We start from the raw sequence: 7,226 nt of genomic DNA, 5'->3' as shown, positions 1-7,226 counted from the left end.
TGGGTCATCTGCTTTGGTTTCGTTTGGCAAGATCTGCTTGATACTTAATATCAAATTGCCAAATAATTATGTTTTTATTTCAGTACGACTACAGTAAAGGCTGAAGGGTTTGGTTAAGCCTAGCAATAGTCTATAATAAATATTTTGTCTCACATTTTATGTGCTTTGAATCTAAAATTTTCCATTTAAAAATAGAGATATACTAGCAAAGGAGCCCGCGCGATGCTGCAGGTTTTAAAATTGTTAGGCATAACAAAAACAGTTGGTGCAAAGTTGTAATGAATAGTTTGTAACGAACAGCTTCTTGACATGTTCATGGTTCGGTATATAATATTCATCAGCATATAAGAGATCAAACCAAACTAAATTTATTAATTAAAAAAATTATTTGCTTCCTCTGTCCAACCCAAATTAATTCATACAAAATTAGCACAACACAAATTAAGAGATCAAACCAAATATACACAATTCAAATAAGAGATCAAACCAAGCTAATCTTTTCCTTTTGGAAAAAGCAGCATACTCTTGGGAGAAAAGTGAGGTAATTAGTAGTGTACCTCTCTAATCAGACCTCTGTAAATCAGGTTGGCCTTAATTGATCAAACCGCACCTGCTTTCTGAAATTCTGAAATATCTATCAAAATGAAATCACACAAAATCAAATTTGAAAAAGAAACATGCAAACCCTACTAATTCAAATAAGAAATACACAACAGTTCCCAAATAAAGAGCATGATTCAAGTTAGTGATTTGATTTAGGCACAGAATGCAATAGCAACCTATCTATTTATATAAATTAAAAATATTTTAAAATATACTTCAATAATGTTTATTCTCTAATGTAAGCAATTATTTTTGTTTAACAGAGTTCATTATTTTGTAAGCAGTTATTTGTTTACAAATTCGAAAACGATTTATTCACTTAAGTTCCTAATCAGGTTAACATAAACATTCACATTAATAAAGAACTTGGAAAATGGTATGGACCTACCTCCAACTGTTTACATCTTCTCATCTTGTCTAAAAATAAACCACCTCATTTGGGTCCTTCCACTGGATGATATCCATTTTTAGACCTACCACTTCACCCTATAGATGGGTTCCTCCACTAACAGTATAAAAAAAAATTAAATTACAATTAAGTATCTTCATCTCCCACTTCGTGTTCTCTCTTTTCTCATACAAACCAAAAGCACAAACTTCCTAAAATTGGAGTCATTTCACTCCTCTTTGAAACAATTTTTAATTTTTCTGTTGCTGCAGTAGAGCAGCCTCCCTTATCACAAAACCTCAAATAAATACAACAACAACAAAGCCTTTTCCCACTAAGTGGGGTCGGCTATATGAATCCTAGAACGCCATTGCGCTCGGTTTTGTGTCATGTCCTCCGTTAGATCCAAGTACTCTAAGTCTTTTCTTAGAGTCTCTTCCAAAGTTTTCCTAGGTCTTCCTCTACCCCTTCGGCCCTGAACCTCTGTCCCGTAGTCACATCTTCGAACCGGAGCGTCATTCGGCCTTCTTTGCACATGTCCAAATCACCGGAGCCGATTTTCTCTCATCTTTCCTACAATTTCGGCTACTCCTACTTTACCTCGGATATCCTCATTCCCAATCTTATCCTTTCTCGTGTGCCCACACATCCCACGAAGCATCCTCATCTCCGCTACACCCATTTTGTGTACGTGTTGATGCTTCACCGCCCAACATTCTGTGTCATACAACATCGCTGGCCTTATTGCCGTCTTATAAAATTTTCCCTTGAGCTTCAGTGGCCTACGACGGTCACACAACACGCCGGATGCATTCTTACACTTCATCCATCCAGCTCGTATTCTATGGTTGATATTTCCATCTAATTCTCCGTTCTCTTGCAAGATAGATCCTAGGTAGCGAAAACGGTCGCTTTTTGTGATCTTCGCTAGATTGCTCCGGTCATTAGTGTGGATAAGTATATAAATGGATAGAGATAGGAAAGCAAACACAAGATGTACGTGGTTCACCCAGATTGGCTACGTCCACGGAATAGAAGAGTTCTCATTAATTGTGAAGGGTTTACACAAGTACATAGGTTCAAGCTCTCCTTTAGTGAGTACAAGTGAATGATTTAGTACAAATGACATTAGGAAATATTGTGGGAGAATGATCTCGTAATCACGAAACTTCTAAGTATCGGAGTGTGGTGTCGTCTTGACTTGCCTTATCTGTCTCATAGGTAGATGTGGCATCTTCTCTGGAAGTACTCTTCCTCCATCCAGGGGTGGTATCTTTAACTGGTGGAGATGCACAAGGTAATGTATCAATTTCACTTGAAGCTTACTTGTAGTTTCAGGCTTGGTCAAGCGCGATACAAACCATGTAGTAAGAGTCCCCCAAGTCGCCGAGCTAGGGGGTCTGCTGAAAGAGGTGACAGAAAAGGTAAGCAATCAGAGCTCCGACTGATTGTTCACCTTCTCCCCATCTTGCAGCAGCATGAAGGATAAAGAGAAGAAAAATGAGAAGAGATGATATGAGATACTTTTGCTTTTGAAGAAGTAACTTTCCACAGGCTTATTCTTGAACTGAGCTGGAGGGTTTTCTGGTTTCCCCCAGAGTATAAGGCCGACTGAAGAATTTGAGGGTCAAAACAAGTCCATCAAATCTAGAGTACGTTCCACCCTGCTGATATGGGATACTTTTGCTTTTGACAGAGTAATGGATGTATCGGCACGTGTGCTGTTACGCTTGTCTCCACATGCTTCCTTGTATCCTTCGCACTTGCCTTATCTGTTCCTCAAGCAGATGCGGAATCTTCCCTGGAAACATAAGATGTTGAAGATGAGTACTCGAGAGCAATGCCAGGTAAGTAATCAGGTAAGGGGTTCCAGGCAGTCAGTTCCTGGCTGGAAGCTTGATTCCAAGTGCTGACTGATTGCTCTCTTTCTCCTTGTCTTGCAGGTAAAAACAAGGCCAAAGGAAAAGACAGGGAAAAAGCATGATATGGGATACTCTTGCTTTTAACCCTGATGATATGAGATATTCTTGCTCTAGTATAGCTTGTTTGCAGAGGTATTATCGGGGGGAAAGAAAGCTGAATATTTCGAAAGGCTTCGTTGGGAGTGCCCTCTCAGATATGAGGAAGGGTTGAGCATTTTTGCAGGTCTGCCTGTCTGTTGGGGATGGAGGTCGACATATATAGGAGTCTCCCTAACAAGTAGTAATGCTATTCCTTTACCCTGCTTGGTCATAGCACGGTAGTGGGAGCTGCCAGTTTCACATGTTTTAACTCTGTCAGAGCACTTTGAAAAAGTGGTCTGTGGTATCTGGCTCTCGAGATTCGGAGAACGATGCCTCTTCGATTTTTGAGAAAGCAATCATGCTGGGGGTCTGGCTCTCGAGATTCGGAGAGCAATGTCTCTTCGATTTTTGAGAAAGTAATCATGTTGGGAGTCTGGCTCTCGAGATTCGGAGGGCGGTGCCTCTTCGATTTTGGAGCAAGCAATCTTGTTGGGAGTGTTGTCTCGAATGTGAGTAAAGGTTGGGCATGTTTGTTAGTCTACCTTGCCACGAAGCACAAAGGTTGACACACAGGGACTTTCCAATTATCCAGCAATGGTACTGTTCCTTTACCCTCTCTTCGATTTTGAGAAAGTAGTCATGTTGGGAGTCTGGCTCTCGAGGTTCGGAGGACGGTGTCTCTTCGATTTTGAAGCAAGCAATCTTGTTGGGAGTGTTTTCTCGAATGTGAGTAAAGGTTGGGCATGTTTGCTAGTCTACCTTGCCACGAAGCACAGAGGTTGACAAACAGGGACTTTCCAATTATCCAGCAGTGGTATTGTTCCTTTACCCTTGTGGGTAATAATATGGTAGCTAGAACTTCAAAATTTATGGGTCTAAACTTTGTTAGTGCTGTTTCTTTGCTATTCTTTTACCTTTATTGGTCAGAGCGATGTAGTGGGAGCTGCAAGCTTCACGTGCTCAACTTTGGCAGAGAACTTTGGCAAAGTTATCTGTGGTACCCATGAGCTATTGTTGCGTGTGGGAAGTGGGTGATTGAACAGTAAGATTCATGTGCTTTCTACTTCACCAGAAGTCTTCGACAGAATGCCCATAATTTCTGCAAAGCTGAGTGTGCGTGTGACAGGTGCTGACAAGGCTAGAAAAGTAGGTGCCTCTTCGATTTCTGAGATCGGCCCTCGTGGTCTCTGAGCAGCCCAGCTTTTGAGAAAGCGAGCGCCTCTTCGATTGATTCGGAGAACGATGCCTCATCGATTTTTGAGAAAGCAATCATGCTGGGGGTCTGGCTCTCGAAGATTCGGGGAGCAGTGTCTCTTCGATTTTTGAGAAAGTAATCATGTTGGGAGTCTGGCTCTCGAGATTCGGAGGGCGGTGCCTCTTCGATTTTGGAGCAAGCAATCTTGTTGGGAGTGTTTTCTCGAATGTGAGTAAAGGTTGGGCATGTTTGCTAGTCTACCTTGCCATGAAGCACAGAGGTTGACACACAGGGACTTTCCAATTATCCAGCAATGGTACTGTTCCTTTACCCTCTCTTCGATTTTTAAGAAAATAGTCATGTTGAGAGTCTGGCTCTCGAGATTCGGAGGACGGTGCCTCTTCGATTTTGGAGCAAGCAATCTTATTGGGAGTGTTTTCTCGAATGTGAGTAAAGGTTGGGCATGTTTGCTAGTCTACCTTGCCACGAAGCACAGAGGTTGACACACAAGGACTTTCCAATTATCCAGCAGTGGTACTGTTCCTTTACCCTTGTGGGTAATAATAAGGTAGCTAGACCTTCAAAATTTATGGGTCTAAACTTTGTTAGTGCTGTTTCTTTGCTATTCTTTTACCCTTCTTGGTCAGAGCGATGTAGTAGGAGCTACAAGCTTCACGTGCTCAACTTTGGCAGAGAACTTTGGCAAAGTTATCTGTGGTACCCATGAGCTATTGTTGCGTGTGGGAAGTGGGTGATTGAACAGTAAGATTCATGTGTTTTCTACTTCCCCAGAAGTCTTCAACAGAATGCCCATAATTTTCGCAAAGCTGAGTGTGCGTGTGACAGGTGCTGACAAGGCTGGAAAAGTAGGTGCCTCTTCGATTTCTGAGATCGGCCCTCGTGGTCTCTGGGGAGCCCAGCTTTTGAGAAAGCGAGCGCCTCTTCGATTTCTGAGATCAGGCTTCGAGGTCTTTGAGCAACCCAACTTTTGAGAAAGCAAACGCCTCTTCGATTTCTGAGATCAACCCTCGTGATCTCTAAGCAGCCCAGCTTTTGAGAAAGCAAACGCCTCTTCGATTTCTGAGCAGGCGCCTCTTCGATTTCTGAAGCTCCGTCGAGTGCAGATTTTTTTATAGGGGCTGGCATTAAGTTCCAAAGCACACTTGAATCTCCACCAGTAGAAGCTTCATTCTTGCACTTCTAAGATCTTGATTTGTCCGACCTCTTCTCTTTTCAACACCTTTGAAAATGTCTGGCCCCTCCGACCGTCGTTTTGACTTGAACCTTGTTGAAGAGGCAGCCCCGCCTTCTCCAGACAACATATGGCGCCCATCATTCGTCTCCCCTACTGGTCCTCTTACCGTTGGGGATTCCGTGATGAAGAATGATATGACCGCTGCGGTGGTGGCCAGGAACCTTCTCACTCCCAAAGATAACAGACTACTTTCCAAACGGTCTGATGAGTTAGCTGTTAAGGATTCGCTGGCTCTCAGTGTTCAGTGTGCAGGTTCTGTGTCTAATATGGCCCAACGCCTATTTGCTCGAACCCGCCAAGTTGAATCATTGGCGGCTGAAGTGATGAGTCTCAAACAGGAGATTAGAGGGCTCAAGCATTAGAATAAACAGTTGCACCGGCTCGCACATGACTATGCTACAAACATGAAGAGGAAGCTTGACCAGATGAAGGAAACTGATGGTCAGGTTTTACTTGATCATCAGAGATTTGTGGGTTTGTTCCAAAGGCATTTATTGCCTTCGTCTTCTGGGGCTGTACCGCGTAATGAAGCTCCAAATGATCAACCTCTGATGCCTCCTCCTTCTAGGGTTCTGTCCAGTACTGAGGCTCCAAATGATCCCCCTCCGGTGCCTTCTCTTTCTGGGGCTCTACCGACTGCTGAGACTTCTCCTAAGCAACCTTTGTGAAGGCTCCCTCTTGTGTGTTTATTTTGACTCATGTATATGTACATATTTGTAGCTTATCGGGGATATCAATAAATGAGCTTTCCTTCATTTCAACGTATTGTGTTAGATACACCAAAGCCTTCTTCGCTAAGTTCTTTGAATTTTCTTTTGTTGAAGCTTGTATGTTGAAGCTTTCTGAGTGGAGCATGTAGGTTGGGGTAGTGTTCCCTTAATTTTCCGAGTGAGGAAAACTTCTCGGTTGGAGACTTGGAAAATCCAAGTTACTGAGTGGGATCGGCTATATGAATCTTAGAACGCCATTGTGCTCGATCATGTGTCATGTCCTTCGTTAGATCCAAGTACTCTAAGTCTTTTCTTAGAGTCTCTTCCAAAGTTTTCCTAGGTCTTCCTCTACCCCTTCGGCCCTGAACCTCTGTCCCATAGTCGCATCTTCTAATCGGAGCGTCAGTAGGCCTTCTTTGCACATGTCCAAACCACCGTAACCGATTTTCTCTCATCTTTCCTTCAATTTCGGCTACTCCTACTTTACCCCGGATATCCTCATTCCTAATCTTATCCTTTCTCGTGTGCCCACACATCCAACGAAGCATCCTCATGTCATACACTTTCTGGTTGGAATCGAATAGAGAGTTCATAAATGAACTTTCCCATCCAAACAACATTGTTGTAAACTTCTATATGGCAATATATCTTGCATTCATAATGGAACACACTAAAGTCATTACTTTAATGTTTCCATCCAAATATCTCTTTAGTCATAATAAAGAGATATTTGTTTATCTCTTCATTCATAATGAAGAAACATCCAATGATGGATCAGATTCATAATCTAATACATTTACGCTTCCATTACGTTACTCTAATTCTTCCTCATTCTTTGAGGAATCTATCCTTAAGTATTTCTTAAATACTTAAGGACTCACTTGACAGTTGCCACGGTTCTGATCCTGGGCTTGCACTGATATCGTCTTGTATCGTTCTAGGTACAACTCATATCAATGTTTTTCATACAATATGAAATACATAAATCACCTTTCTGCTTATGCATAAAGGATTCAATTTACGCATTATTTCTATGGGAGTCAAAGGGTACGTTCCCTTTGAGAAGGGCAAA

General features: G+C 42.2%; 1 long non-coding RNA gene across 1 annotated transcript; it reads right to left on the bottom strand.

Moving 5' to 3' along the window:
- Positions 1 to 345: 345 nt before the first annotated feature.
- Positions 346 to 6,705, bottom strand: LOC126586237 (uncharacterized). Its single transcript, XR_007610767.1, has 3 exons — positions 4,824 to 6,705; positions 1,081 to 3,908; positions 346 to 991 (listed from the first exon to the last, which is right to left on the bottom strand). It is a non-coding gene; the product is annotated as an uncharacterized LOC126586237 (long non-coding RNA).
- Positions 6,706 to 7,226: the final 521 nt, after the last annotated feature.

Source organism: Malus sylvestris, chromosome 10 (genome assembly GCF_916048215.2).
Source record: "Malus sylvestris chromosome 10, drMalSylv7.2, whole genome shotgun sequence".
Classification (NCBI taxonomy): domain Eukaryota; kingdom Viridiplantae; phylum Streptophyta; class Magnoliopsida; order Rosales; family Rosaceae; genus Malus; species Malus sylvestris.
Note: the sequence above shows the minus strand (reverse complement) of the source record. Positions and strands in the feature narration are given on the sequence as shown.